We start from the raw sequence: 15,210 nt of genomic DNA, 5'->3' as shown, positions 1-15,210 counted from the left end.
GGTAATTAGTGAGCCTTACTACATTTGCTTCTATCTACTTGGTGACTTTTTCTTTGATCCTTAGACTCAAATATGGTTTGAATTTCCTGGTTTCTGCTTGAATGGTGGGTTGGTAGGATTGGTAGGCAATCAGTGTGAATATCGATACTTAATCTAACCATGTCATCATACGACCAAGCAAATACATCTATGTATTTTCGGAGGAGCTTCACCATTTCTTCCTTCGGTTTTGCCTTTAGGTGGATGCTGATTCAGGTCTCTTTTACATTTTCTTCAATTCCGAGATTGATTACCTCCATCTTGTCGAGGTTGAGGTTTTTCTGAGTTTCTAACCGTCTGATCTCTTGCGGTATGTTCTCGTGAATCATACTCTTGTCGTACTCTTCGAAGTCTAGATTGTTTTGCTTGAGGGTTTCGTTACATGTCATAATCGCGGTATGCATTTGTTTTGTTAATTTGATTGTTGAAATGAAAAATTGAATATAAATAAAGACAGAGATAAATTTGTAATGATTTTTAGGAAAATAATTATTTTATTTCATCAAAAGGAACTCTTAGTGTTTAAAGAGGCGTTTTAACAAAAAATCACAGGCATGGTTCAAGCCTCACTTAACCATGTATTTTTTAAAATTACTACAATTTCACACTACCAAGACTCCCGGCGAACTAGAGATGGACTGGCTGTCCAGTTCTCTAAGGTCTCTCCTTGTTCAGCATCCTGAATGGTCGGTGTCTTGATATCAGCTTAGCCGCAACATTCTTCGATCATCGACACAAAAAATATTCCCATTCCACTGATGATATCCTTTTCTTGTGATGAGCTATGACCCTAGCTCGAACATGCTCTAGTATGACAACCTTCTTCCCAGGGTTACCATTATAGATTCTTCTAGTTGCAGGTTGGTATCCCAAACCGGCGGTACCCTTCTGCCCCGTTGTCACGACCTAAAATCCCAACCCATCATGATGGCGCCTAACACACTAGCTAGGCCAGTCAAACTTAACAATAAAGAACCAAAGTAGTAGAATTTAAAGAAATAGCATAAGTCTGAAACCTCAATATAATGAATTAGTTCTAATACAGGATAAATCCCCTAGAAACTAGTAAATACAGAGCCATGAGCTCTAATACAAAAATACAAGTCTGAAATGACCTAATATAACACTGTATGAAATGAAGATAATAGTGCATAAGAGATGAGACACAAAGACTGCGGGCGAGAATGCAAATCTACCTTGTCTCTCGAAACTCAGCTCAACAAGCAACTCCGCTAATGATGACTGGTCCCGACACCTGGATATGTAGAATTAAGTGTAGAGTGTAGTATGAGTACAACCGAATGAAGGCAGTGACGAGCTCAAAAATAGTATTCAAAATTCCAATGACAAATAACAGTAGCAACTCAGAATATATAAAGGGAAACAATGGAAAGCAATTAGCTAAAGGATATTATGTTCAGCTTGTTCAAATTTCAAAAATTTAGACATTCTTTCAAGTATAACAGTTAGAAACCAACACAGATAGAACATTTCATTTACAGTTGGCATAAGGAAGGTACATCTTTATGCCTACATGTCAAGTATACATATGAAATCAACAATATCATAGAGGATCCTTCATAATATTTACACTTAGCATTGCACGGGTGCCTAACATAACTGCCCATCATCTAGCACGTATATAAAATATTGTGCCTGTCCTCACTGTTGGCATGTCAGACTCCAGAGGGGCGGATCCTGCCGAAGCGCTAATCATAATCATTTATCCCAATAGTGAGGCCTGGTGCACGTGTTGCCCCAAAACAATAACACTTAGCCCAATATGGACTTGGCGTATCTGTCACCTCAAAATCAAGACCAAACCGCCCTATAGACCAAACTCAATCATTTGTCGTTCAATTCTCAGTTAAACACATCTCACAGTACTCAGATTATCAATGTTACATATAAGAGACATCAATAATATGTGAGGAATCAAATAAGAAATACTGAGACAGTGATATCATACACAGATATAACATCATGACTGAGAACATGCATACAATAAGGCAAATAGCTCCGAAATGGCAAGAATAGCCATATCAAGTCTCAAACAAGTAGCACATAGCTTAGACATGATTTCTAACATGAATCATAGTTCAAATAATCAAACAAGTGAGGAACACACAGGGTATAATAAGGTATGATACCAAAACAATCCCGGTAATAGCGTAAGGGCCTGCCCAAACAATGAACACATCATTGCAGGTACACACGCTCATCGCCTAGCACGTACGACATCCCAATATCTTTCATATAACGTAGTTTCAAGGGTTAAATACCCTCAAATCCAAGTTTAGATATGTTACTTACCTCAAAGCGGGCAAATAAATACTCCAAAAAATCCTTGCCTCGCGAATCCTTCTTAGAGAGACTCGAATCTAGCCAAAGAAACTTAATACCATCAATAATAGCTATAGGTAACAATTCCAAAAGATAAAGCTAAGGTGTTAATCAAATATGCAAAGTCAACCCAAAAAGTCAACCCTGAGCTCACACCTTGGAACCCGACAGACTTCACAAATTCCGAACACCCAATCAATTACAATTCCAACTATACCAAAATCACCCATTTTTAACCACAAATCGACCCTCAAATCATCACATCTCTCTCTCCAATAACATAGTCCAACAATCCCCAAATCCCATATAAGATTCATGAAAATAAGTGTAATAATTAATAAGTAATCAAATATCTAACAACAAAAGTGATTAATTTTCACTTACCTCCTCAATTATGGTGAGAAGTGCTCCAAAAATTGCCCTTATCCGAGTTTCAAATATCCCAAAATAAGAAAAACAAAGAAGCCCTTCGATTTATAATTTCTGCCCAGAGATACCGCATCTACGGTCCAAGAGGTCGCACCTGCGATGCCGTACATGCACACAAACCATCTCAGGTGCGAAATATCAATAAACTCCTACCATGTGCACCTGCGGTTCAAAATTCGCACCCGCGGGACCCCTTCTACGGTCAAAACCTTGCTCCTTCGCACTCGCACCTGCAAATCCATTCCGCTTCTGCGACTCCAGTCCATCCGGTACATTTTTGCTTCTGTAGAACATTTCTCGTAGATGCAGGATCGCAGATGCGGAAAATTCATCGCATCTGTGGCCTTCCCAGCTCCGGCCAAAATGTGCTTCTGCGACCACTGGGCCGCTTCTGCGGCCTCGCACCTACACTAGGCCTGGAGCCATCAGCATTACCTCTAAGTGTAAACATGTTCCGCCAACCATCCGAATCACTCGCAAGGGCCCCGGGACATCAGCCAAACTTACCAGAAGGTCCTTAAACATGATACGAACTTACTTGAACCCCCAAATATTATCAAACAACACCAAAAATTGTGAACCACATATCAATTCAAGCCTAATGAACTAATGAACTTCCAGCTTCTAAAACCAAAGTCGAAACATATCAAATCAACTCTGATTGACCTCAAATTTCACACAAGTCATAAATGACGCAACGGACCTATTCTAACTTCTGGAACCAAAATTCAAATATGATATTAATAAAGTCAACTCTCTGTCAAACCTCTCCACCTTCCAAACCTTCAACTTTCCATCTTTTGCCAAAAAGCATCAGACCAACCTACAGACCTACTAATCAACATCCAGACATACACCTAAGTCCAAAATCACCATACAAAACTATCGAAACCATCAAAACTCTCTTCTGGAGTCGTCTACACAAATGTCAAACTCCAGTCAACTCTTACATCTTAGACCTCCAACCTTGGGACAAAGTGTCCCAATTCATCCCGAAACATCCCCAAAATCAAACCAACTACCCTAACAAGTCACAAAACCACAAATGAACATAGAAAGATCAATAAATATGGGAACATGGCTACAATACACCAAATGACCGGCCGGATTGTTACACTCGTGGATTGAATTGGCTTAGTTATCCCATATGATCGGGCTCCCAGCCCGGACCCTGGTCTCTACCTATACTCCATCATTTCTCTAATTGCCATTTTTTACCCACGTGGTGACTGCATGTTGTGATCCTGATCATTCTTCCCTATTTCTATTTCCTGCATGATCTCGGCTGCATGGAAAACTACCCTATCCAACCCTTCTATAAAAGTAACTGCATGTTCTAAGTAAGTTGATTAACTTCAATTCCCATGTATCATAATCTTTTACAATCCCATTCAAATTTCATGCACTAATGGAGAGTGGAAAGAACTGCCCCTACCATGTATATCTAGGTCCCTGTTAGTAGCAAATTGTATGAAGATGAAATATCCATCACTTGGAACAATATAGGGCACTCAACTGGTCCAATTTGCAAAGCTAGGTAGATTTCTCTGATTACATCTTTCTGTGACACATCAAAATCCATCACCCTCATGTGGCTTTCTTTTACTTCCCTTAAATGGATGCTTAATTCTTGCGGAGTGGAGAACATGCAAATTTTACTCCAAATCCCCCATCGACAAGTACTCGAGATATATCTTTGTCTCCATACTTGAATGTAATGTGTAGAGACTTGTTGTGATCCATTCCCTCCATAGAAAGTTCATCTCTTCGAAAGGAAATCTTATTTGCTGCCACCATCTTCCCAATGGTTACTGCTAGTGCCTGACTGGTGGTAATGCCTGGCATGGTCACCCCACTTAGAATGTTTACTAGAGCGTCCTTGTGACTGTAAGAACTCATCAATATGTCCATAATTGATATGTGGATGGGGGGTGTTTCTTAGCTGCTCTTCTATAGAGTACTCTTTAATTGGCATCTTTCTCTAGAACTCTACGGCCTCTGTGTCAGATATGTTTCTCCTCTGATTTTGTTTTGTAACGTAGATCGCAAACATACTTCCATTCACTCCTAAATGAAGAGGGGGATAGGGGTATTGTGTTGGATGATTTGGAGCACTCCAGGAGTCGTCATGACTTTGGTTTTTTCATATCAAAATAGGTGAGGTCAAGGTGGCTATGCATAAGATGTGCATGGAAAGAGTGACTAGGCCAGATGAAATTCCGATAGAATTTTGGAAGAACGTGCGTAGAGCTGGCTTGGAATGACTCACAAGATTGTTTAACAACATATTTAGGACGGCGGAAATGTTTTAGGAATGGAGGTAGAGTATGATGATTCCGGTGTATATTAACAAGGGATATATCAAAAATTGTAACAACTATAGGGGTATTAAGATACTGATCCACATTATGAAAGTTGGGGAGAGAGTGGTTGAAGTGAGGGTGAGGAAGTGCGTGTCTATTTCCAAAAACCAGTTCGGATCCGGTACATTCTACTACCGAAGCCATTTACCTTGTAAGGACGTTGGTGGAGCAGTATAGGGAGAGAAAGAGAAACTAACATATGATGTTCATTGATATTGAGAAATCATACGACAAAGTTTAGAGGGAGATCCTATGAAGGTGTTTGGAGGCTAGGGGTATTCCGGTGGCTTACACTAGGGTGATTAAGCACATGTATGATGAAGACAATACACGAGTGAGGATAGTGGTGGTTGGGGGGGGTCAGAGCATTTTTCAGTTGTGATGGGGTTGCTCCAAGGGTCGACTCTTAGCCTATTGTTATTTGCCTGAGCGTTGGACACACTAATGCACCGCATTTAAGGGGAGGTACCTTGGTGTATGTTATTTCCGGTTGATATTATTTTGATTGACGATATGCGAGGCAGAGTTAACGTATGGCTGGAGGTTTGGAGACAGACCTAGAAGTCTAAAGGTTTCAAGTTAAGTAAGAGCAAGACTGGGTATGATATACAAAATATAGATGACTCGTCTACAAGCCTCTAAAGATAACTAAACTATACCATGGTCGAGATGGGGCCTCGACCTACCCATCAAACCTGTATATATAAAAAATGGACTCCAAGTTCTAGACCTGATAACTCCGAGGAAGTGGAGCTTACTAACTAAGATGATGTCTGACTCTATCTACTGGGACGGTCTACCTAGCTGTCTATCAGGACCTGCATGCATGAAATGCAGTGTCCCTAGTAAAAGGGATGTTAGTATGAAATAATGTACCGAGTATGTAAGGCAACAGAATAACTGAAAGCTGAAACTAAACTAATAATATAATAACTAAAAGTAACTAGGAGTTAAAGATAATCTGAAGATATGCTCACCTGCTGATACTGACTCAACTCTCTCAATACAATAAGTAAAATGGTTGTCCGGCATTATAAGGCTCGGTATATGTAACTGCTCTGCCGTAGTAGGCTCTCTCATTGGCGCTCGGCCATACTAGGCTTTGTATCTCGGCCATTCTGGGCTTGCTCATAGGCACTCGGCCACAGTAGTCTCTGTATATAACTCACCATCTGATCTGAGGTTGCCCAGTAGGGGCATGCCTATTAATTATAGCTCGATGGTGGTGAAAATACTGTAATACAGTATATATATATATACACTATCTGCCCTCTTGGCTGAAAGAAGACAAAACTAAATTGAGTATGAAGTCCCGATAAGAGAGAATGCTATAACTTATGAGACTAGGAAAATGTTCATACATTCAGAAATATGAACTTCTTTTATGTCTCGTTGTCAAACATATGTAGTTATTGGATCACGTCACAATGAAGGAAAGGTTTAGCCTTAACATACCTTAATTCTGTTGAGTTCTTAATACCTTCCAAGCGATTCTTCAAAAAACTCAACTCAATCTACCATAGCATAAGGTGATTCAAAGCCAATGCTGAGTAAAGAATAAGTTCACAACTTAAACTAGTAGCTCGTTTACGTAAATTTGGGCAGCACCTCCATTGTAACAAGGCCCTCCTCCAATACCATATAACACAAACACCAAGAAAAAAACAAAAAATAACATGTATGCATCATTTTTCAACCTTATCTCCATCACAATATATCACAAAACAGCCCACACACCCTAATCACTTCATACATATAACGAGAACAAAAGTAGTGCCAAAAAACCTAAAAATGTAACGATGAATGACCAGCCCACCATTGCATCATTATGTGGTGTTTCTCACTCACCTTTTATCCTTCAAAACTCCATAAAACATCAGCGAAATAGACAACCCAAAAGCAACACGAAACAACCCACAAAATAGTCCACTACAAGTTGAATAACTCGAACTCACGACTTCCGATCACTATCCCGTGAGTTCTAACTACTAGGAAACGAAGATGTTATATTAACTATGAAGTACTTTCCAAAACACAAACTACAAAGTAAAAGAGAGGCGATATAGCGATACTTACGTCGTAGGGATCACTCTAATGTTATCGCTTCATGATTTCGTACCCAAGATGTTAATATTCTTGGAAACCATTGTGGATAGTTTGATAATAAGTTTAGGGGTCTTATGCTGGTTGTGGTATGTGGAAAAATAAAGAAAGAGACGACATAAGGCCAATATATATATATATATATCCATTTTTGAAAAGTCAAAGAGGTGCTAGCTTGGCACCCTATTATTGGCTCTTTTTCAGGCGCTTATATCTTTTTATCTGGATGTCGTATGAACAAAAAGTTAAGAGCATTAGAAACTACATTGCAAGAACTTAAATTTGGTATATAATATGTCCCAAAAAGATCTCATATAACACACGAAATGTATTGTTCAAAAATCTTTAGTGACAAACCTACTTGTCACCTATGCAGTATGTGCAGTCTCACGAACCTGCAAATATCTCTCTACTCCTATGTTGTATCAAAGAACGCTTTAATGCGTTAGAAAATAGACTCGTATATTTTCAATTTAGTAGGTAGATAATCCCCTATTTGCAATTACATTGGGAGAAAAGCTCAGTTACATTTGACCTAAGTTTTATCATATTTATGAATGCAACTTGTGATGATATTTGCCAACTTTTGTTCCACGATTCGCTTTACTTCATAACATAACACACGACTGTCATAAGACAAAAATAACTCATACCATAATCTCCTTATCATTTTGCGCACCCTAATCTCACCCCAAAAGCAAATGTTATAACATTCCCAACTTGTCGACTTTCGACGAAACTTATTTTCGTTAATTGGTTTAGCTTCTAAGCCTTCCAACCCTCTCGGTACTTGCAGTCCATGATCTTAAATATTTGTAACCTCAAAGATAACATGATTAATTTACTTTATGTACTTTCAAGGATGATCTCATTTCTGAGCTTACATCAATTATCTTACGATGTACTTTTGCGTACGAAAACATAGGGTGTAACATCATTCCCCCATTTGAAACATTCTTCTTCGAATGTTGAGTGATGTGCTTATCTCTTATGAATAATTTTATATTGTCCTTTCCATTTAGGCAACTATTTTGTGAATAAAGCCAAAGGCCAGGGCGTTCCCCACATTAGGCCTCTTTCTCACACCACGACCTGTGGTCAGAATTCTTCTAATGTCGTAACTATCGCTACCTTCTTTCATGTAGCATGTACGACTTTGTACTTGTATGTGCGTCTACGCAACTCTTATATCCTTTTTCCTCCAGCTTTTATCCTATCTCTAGGCTTCACTTTATGAACATATACAGAATTATAACAAGCTGTCCCTCTAGGAATCTATGTACTTTGTCAAACTTACGACTATTGCTATATCTTTTTTCATAGCCTCAGTTATCTATCCTTATGGCTTTACTGCATCTAGTAGGTCATAATATACAATAACACTTACTTCAGTTTATTATTACCGAGGTTTGCTAACCAACTCCAGGTTACTCTCTCAGTGCTTATCATATAAGTATAAATCTAACTCCTTTAATGCTTCCTTATTACTATTCATCTAAAAAATGACATCTTAATCTCCTCTCCTACTTTGGAACTTTTATCCAACTATTGTTGAGTCACATTAATGTTGATCTATAATCTACCATTGATAACTTGAAACTTCTTATGTAATACCATGTCACTCGGTTCCACACCTCATCGGGGAACATCTAAAGTTATTTGCTTGATCCACTTAGAGACAATACTCTACTTCAATAACTGTATTTCATAGCATCCCAACGTGATTCACCTTATGGGGATATTTTAATCCTATACAGTTCATGAAATCCCTTTTCTATGAATCATTAACCAATCAAAGGCCTAAACGCCATCCTCTTATCTATCACAATAACACCCTTATTCTACCACTAGGGAAACATTCCATCTCGTATAAATTCTCCTAGTCATAAAATACTCTATGTTAACTCATGTTATACTGAGCTTTTTATAACTTATGGAAACCATCAGCTCTCTTATTGTGATGGGTTTAATCCCAAGGACTTACCTATTCTCGTCACCTTCTCACTCACCATTTCTTATCCTTACTCATGTCTACCTAAAACCTTGTCGCTTTACCATACTTTAGCTTTACATATAGCTATTTATACTACTCACAACCTTCCTTTAACTTGCTAGAACCATAGATTTTCTTATGTTATTCTGGAACCTAAAGCGAGACATTATATCATCTCTAACTCTTCTTTACTCTCTAAACTAGAACTCTCTGTATCTGGAAACCACAGGCGGGAAAATATGCCACTAACGATGCCACTATCATTTCTTGATACTATATCATGACACTTCTAGCCCTCTATCTGAAGTCTGGACTATTCACAACCTTCTACACTTGAGTATCTCGTACCTTCTTTACCTTTACCTTTATTGCTTTGAATCTTCTGTTACTTTCATTACCTCCCTTCCACATGGGTGGAATTCACATCCACAACTTGAAGCTCTACTATAATACTTGCACCTCTGGTGCATAAACAATTCGGTGGGAGCTCCATACTGACTTCTTATGAGGCTAGTACTCTTGTAACTATTTTTATTGTAGAGCCGTTATAGAATATGGCTATTGTGCTATCTCTTTTGTACCTATGATATTTAGAGTGATTCTACAATGTTCTAAATCACGATTTCTATACTCATCGGGGTCTAATAATCAGACTCTTAATTCACTTAACTGATGTAACTTTTTAGTTTCCTCTTCTATCCCAGCCTTTAAGTAGGCTTACTTTATCTTCTGATCTGCAGCTCAGGGTATTAGTTATTACATTATCCCCTTGTGGACGCTATGGAACATCCATGATATCACCTTCTAGCAATTCAAGCTTTTGTCTGTGATGTGGACTCAATTCTTTATTTTAACATATGATGGAGTCTCCTATAGCTGTATCATTGTCAACATATATGCTTCATGGATAACACTCTGAAATCTTATGTATGTTTATAATGTATCTAACTTTGGGTGATAGATCAAATAATTCCTTTCGTGCCTTTTTAGCTTTTGTTAAAAGTAAGAAATTACCTTTCTTGGTCGTTCTGCCACTTGGTGCATGAGTACTTGGCTTATCTTAGTGCCCACATATATTGGAATTTTATGCAACTCATATGATCTCAAATATTACTTGGGCTTTTACTTCCCGTTCCTTAGTTACGACAGGTGCCACTTTGTTATGGAGTGAATAAAATGTCGTAGTGAGACTGTTGTTAGAAGATAATTTCTTCTTTAGGTCACTATGCTTAGTTTGAAGCCTACTTCCTTATTTTCTCAGCTAGTCTTTCGTTGTAGCACTTAGGGAAGACTCTTTGACTCTTGTAAACCTATGAGCTTATCCCATCATATACCTCACGGAATTTTTGATGTTTTTACTCACCCATAAATATTCTATGTTACATACCTTCGTGCCTTGTTCTCATAAGGTTACTTCTGAACTCAAATTTTTTTATCTCCCCCGTGGCACTCTCTTTTATTTTCATAACACTTTTATGGAAACTATAACTACCTCAACTCTTATCTGAGTATTTCTCAAGGATTACAATGTCATATCTATGAGACTGAATTCCCTAGGCTGGGGTTCACTAGGTTTATCTTGCACGACCTGCTGATTTATCTGTATCCTCTTGTCTAGCCATAACTAGGCTCTTCCTGAATCAACTACTAACTACTCGTTGGTCCATTCTCATATCTATATCTCGCGTTATCTCTCTTGGGTTGTTTCCTTTGTCTTAACTTACCTCTCGTACTAGCTCCTTATCTATCAAGTGTTCATTCACACTTTGTTATCAAGAACATCCTGGGAGGGTGTAAGGCCCTATAAAATTCTTCCTAAAAACCGGGATATCGTGATGCCAAGTTAGGATTATGTGTTAGAGATTCATGTAATTCTTTGCGGCTTTCTGGATTGAACTGTGCATTAAAAAGTTAAAGGAAAATATTCACAAAAGAATGCATTTCTGCGATCCATTATGCAGCCGCATAATCACTCTGCGGACCGCATATTGGTCACAGAGTGAGGCAGAAAACTTGGACAATTTTGAGGCCAGTTATGCGGCCAATTATGCGATCGCATAATCGCTTTGCGGGACGCGTATTGATCGCATAATCGTCTTGGAATTTTGCGAAGGGAAGTTCTGCGGTGCATTAAGCAATCGCAGAATAGGTATGCGGACTACATACTGGTCGCAGACCTGGGCATAAACTTCAAGCCCCTAAGGGCTACTTTTGCGGTCACTTTGCGGGCCGCATAATATAATCCGTATCGGGGCCCTAGATTCCTAATTTTTAAACCCGATCACTTGTCGTTATAACTTATGCAATGTCTCATTTTAAGCCTATTTCGTGGTACTTTTAGAGTTGTCTAAGAGAGAGGAAGTGTCTTTCATCATTGAATTTGCGAACATTCTGGAACATTGTAGGAACTAAGGAAAAGCTCAATTAAGGTATGTATGGCTAAACCCTCTTCTTCTTAGAATCAAACCCCTGGTGTACGTGTAATTGGTGTAAGTCCCTGAATTGGTCATACTAGAATAGTTGCCCAAAAGTGTTGTGTTGAAAGATTTATGTTCAATGATTGTTCTAAATGTTTATCATGTCGTCATGCTATTTGAGAATGTGTTTAAATGTGTAATATATATGTTGTGAAAGGTCAAGAGTTCATGTCAAGAGTCAAATAAAGTTTGCTATGCTATTTGTACGAAAAGCCTTTGTATGATAAAAATTTCCATGCCTTCCCCATGTTTATGTGGTGCTTTACATGGTAAGCCTTATTGATGTGGATGAAAATGTTATTTGAATATATATAAAAAGGGAAACTTGAATTGTATGATATGGCCAAGTGCCAATAAGAATTTAATAAATGAGGCCACTCGTGCCATGTAATGAAAGATGGGAAGGACATATGAATTGAGATGAACGATTGAATGGTTGATGTGTCAACTGAGATGGCCTAGCCGATCGGGCCATAATCGGACACCATGCCGCACACATGGTGGTAATTGTGCTGGACTGATTGATTGAAATTGCGGAAATGGTTGATGTATCAAATGAGATGACCTAGCTGGTCGAGTTAAGATCGGACTCCATGTAAGAACATGGTGGTATTGTGGATTGTGGCAAGTGGCACGTGGTACTGAGATTATCAAACTTAAATAAGTTGGAAACTTAACCAGAAATTGTGTGATCCTTACTTGATGTTTTCATAAGTGTTTGAAGCTCTTATTGTATATTATGACTGCATTCCTTCTTTTCATTATTCATTCTATTAAGATTGGTGTTTTGTATTACATAATAGTACTATTCGACAGTACTAACGTCCCTTTTGCCAGGGGCGCTACATTTTTTAATGGATATAGGTGGTTCCGTAGTAGACAGTGTTGATTGCAGCTAGTGGCACGTCCTCTTTCTAGCTAACTTGGTGAGCCCCCACATTATTTCGGGGACCTATATCTTTTGTATCTTATGTTCACCTTCTCACCATATTTTGAGGTATAACCTAGGCCTTGTTGCTGACACTTTTGTAGAACTTTCTTTATATCTACGTAGAGGCTCTGTAGACATTTTTGTGGGTTGTGTATGGGTGTTGGGAAGGTCAATGAATTATGTTATGCTTTGGATTTCTGTTCTTTTTATCGTAAGTGAGTTGGATAAGAAGTGTCAACAAGCTTGCTCGGCCGGGTTCACTCGGTTGAGCGCCGGTCACGCTCTCCGAGCTTGGGGCGTGATAGAGGGAATCCTTACTGGCTCTCCCAACATCATGCTTGAATAATGTTGTGGAATCATTACTGCCTCTCCCGACATCGTGCTTGAATAATGTTCTGGAGTCGTAACATATCTATAGGATCTGAATAAATTCAATCTCACTCCTTTCGCCTTTTTACCGCATTCTTCCTTTACTATTCCATAGTTACTTGAATTTATATAACTCCGACTTACTACCATATCATACCGTCTTCCTTTTTTTAGGGAGTACTAGCATTTAATGCTATGAAGATTTACCTATATATGGTTTACCTCTTCATCTTTGGCATGTTTTCTCATCTTCACTGACTCTTACTCACCTTACCGTAACCCTTCTATACCAAGGATAAATGAATTTCTTACGTGCGAGTCACCCAGTGTAACTGGCACACTTAGTCCCTTAAGCATAACTCTGCTCACATTGCTTGCTTTAGGGAAGCGTTTTCTTGAATGACCTTTAAAGGTTATTCTTCCATTGTCCATTCTATTTTTGTCAGAACATAGTCTCTGAAGATCTCACAATGTCGACTATCATCAAATACTCTTATCCCTAATTCATGTTCGATTTATCTTGTTTACTAACCTATGCTGATTTCAGTTACTTGGGGCGGGGGTCTAACTTAGTCTTCTCGTAATTATGTTGGAGTCAACAACTCATTTTCTTGAAATAAGGATATGACTTCATGGCTTATACTCTTTTATTGTCTCAAGGTTTGTCACCTCTTGTATTTTCCTTCACTTGACCATAGACTCTGTCTTCCTACTATATTTTCATTTACCATTATCACTCATTTATCATACTTTACGTATAATGCTTCATTTACTTTCTTCTTATTCTCCTGCTAATATTTTTGTCTATCACATTATTATGAAAATCACAACAAAACATTGTTTCACTTTTTTAGCTCACCTAGCTTATTCCACCATTATGGATTACTCTAACCCAAGATGGATCCTAATATTCCATCTTCTCTTAAACTATATATGTTAGCTCCCATAGGGCATAAATGAGATGAGTATGGCCAATTGTACGTACCTTTATTTCCGTTGAAGGTAACTTAAAGCCTTATATTTCTCTACCTGAATTGAAAATTTGGATAATCTTCATTAATTGGGTGCCTCGTACCATTCTTTACCTTGCTTTTGTTATCTGTTGAAACTTATACTTTTACATTCTAATACTCCCATGGCCTGCTATTCACGGGGTATATTAGACATTCCCGTCTTAGGGTATTAAGTAGGAAATCCTCACATCTAGTATGCACGACCTAATAGGGCCTCAAACTGGGCCACATTGTCAAGAATTCTCTCTCTACTAGTGCCCTTACCTGTTGCTATATTAACCCTCTGGCTAGTTGTAATTTTTCAAATTACAAGCATCTCTATAATTAGCAAACAAAAGTCTTGGCTCTAACTCTTATGACTCGGCTTTATAGCACGATGTAGATTTGAAAAAAGGATAACATACTCCTAAATGCGTTGTGGCTTCTTGTTTATATAATGTGGTGCATAACACATCTATAAACAAGGCTCTACTAGACACGACTTGTAGACTCTATAGGATAGAACTGCTCTAATAACAAGTTTGTCATGCCCCAAACCCGAAGAGGCGTGGCCGACACCTGGTTCCATGCTCGACCAGAGCGTACCACTCTATAACTATAAACTCTAAAGGGGTAATCCTCAACTTAGGCTGATGAAGCCATATTCTGAATTGTCTGAAAATAATGCCTCTCTCACCTGTGGAGTAAACATACCCAAAGGCTGATACATATAATTGTGTAGGTCGACAAGATGCCATGAACATCTACTGATATACAAAATATAAAGGACTCATCTACAAGCCTCTAGAGATAACTGAACTATACCATGGTTTGGACAGGGCCTCGAACTACCCATCAAATCTGTATATATAAAATGTACTCCAAGGTCTAGACCTGGTAACTTCGAGGAAGTGGAGCTTACCAACCAAGCTGATGTCTAACTCTGTCTACTGCAAAGGTCTATCAAGCTGTCTATCAGGACCTGCAGGCATGAAATGTAGCGTCCCCAGCAAAAGGGACGTCAGTACGAAATAATGTACCGAGTATGTAAGGCAACAGAATAACTGAAAGCTGAAACTGAAATAATAATATAATAACTAAAAGTAACTGGGAGTCAAAGATAATCTGAAGATATGCTTACCTACTGATACTGACTCAACTCTCACAATAC

At 38.5% G+C, this 15,210-nt stretch overlaps 1 long non-coding RNA gene across 7 annotated transcripts in view; it reads right to left on the bottom strand.

Annotated features, from left to right (window-relative positions):
* Positions 1–558: 558 nt before the first annotated feature.
* Positions 559–15,210, bottom strand: part of LOC107792172 (uncharacterized) — a 35,108-nt gene continuing 20,456 nt past the window's right edge. For 2 of the 7 annotated variants that reach the window (XR_012705168.1, XR_001649464.2), the window contains 2 exons: positions 14,962–15,021; positions 562–1,294 (listed from right to left, as the gene is read on the bottom strand). This is a non-coding gene — a long non-coding RNA (uncharacterized LOC107792172). Of the gene's footprint in view, positions 1,295–2,352; positions 2,421–14,864; positions 15,022–15,210 lie in introns of all 7 variants that reach the window. The other 5 variants (XR_012705164.1, XR_001649465.2, XR_012705165.1 and 2 more) reach the window with 5 other exon arrangements.

The sequence above is a fragment of the Nicotiana tabacum genome, chromosome 22, assembly GCF_000715075.1.
Source record: "Nicotiana tabacum cultivar K326 chromosome 22, ASM71507v2, whole genome shotgun sequence".
NCBI classification, from domain to species: Eukaryota; Viridiplantae; Streptophyta; class Magnoliopsida; order Solanales; family Solanaceae; genus Nicotiana; species Nicotiana tabacum.
This window is presented reverse-complemented; position numbering and strand designations above follow the sequence as displayed.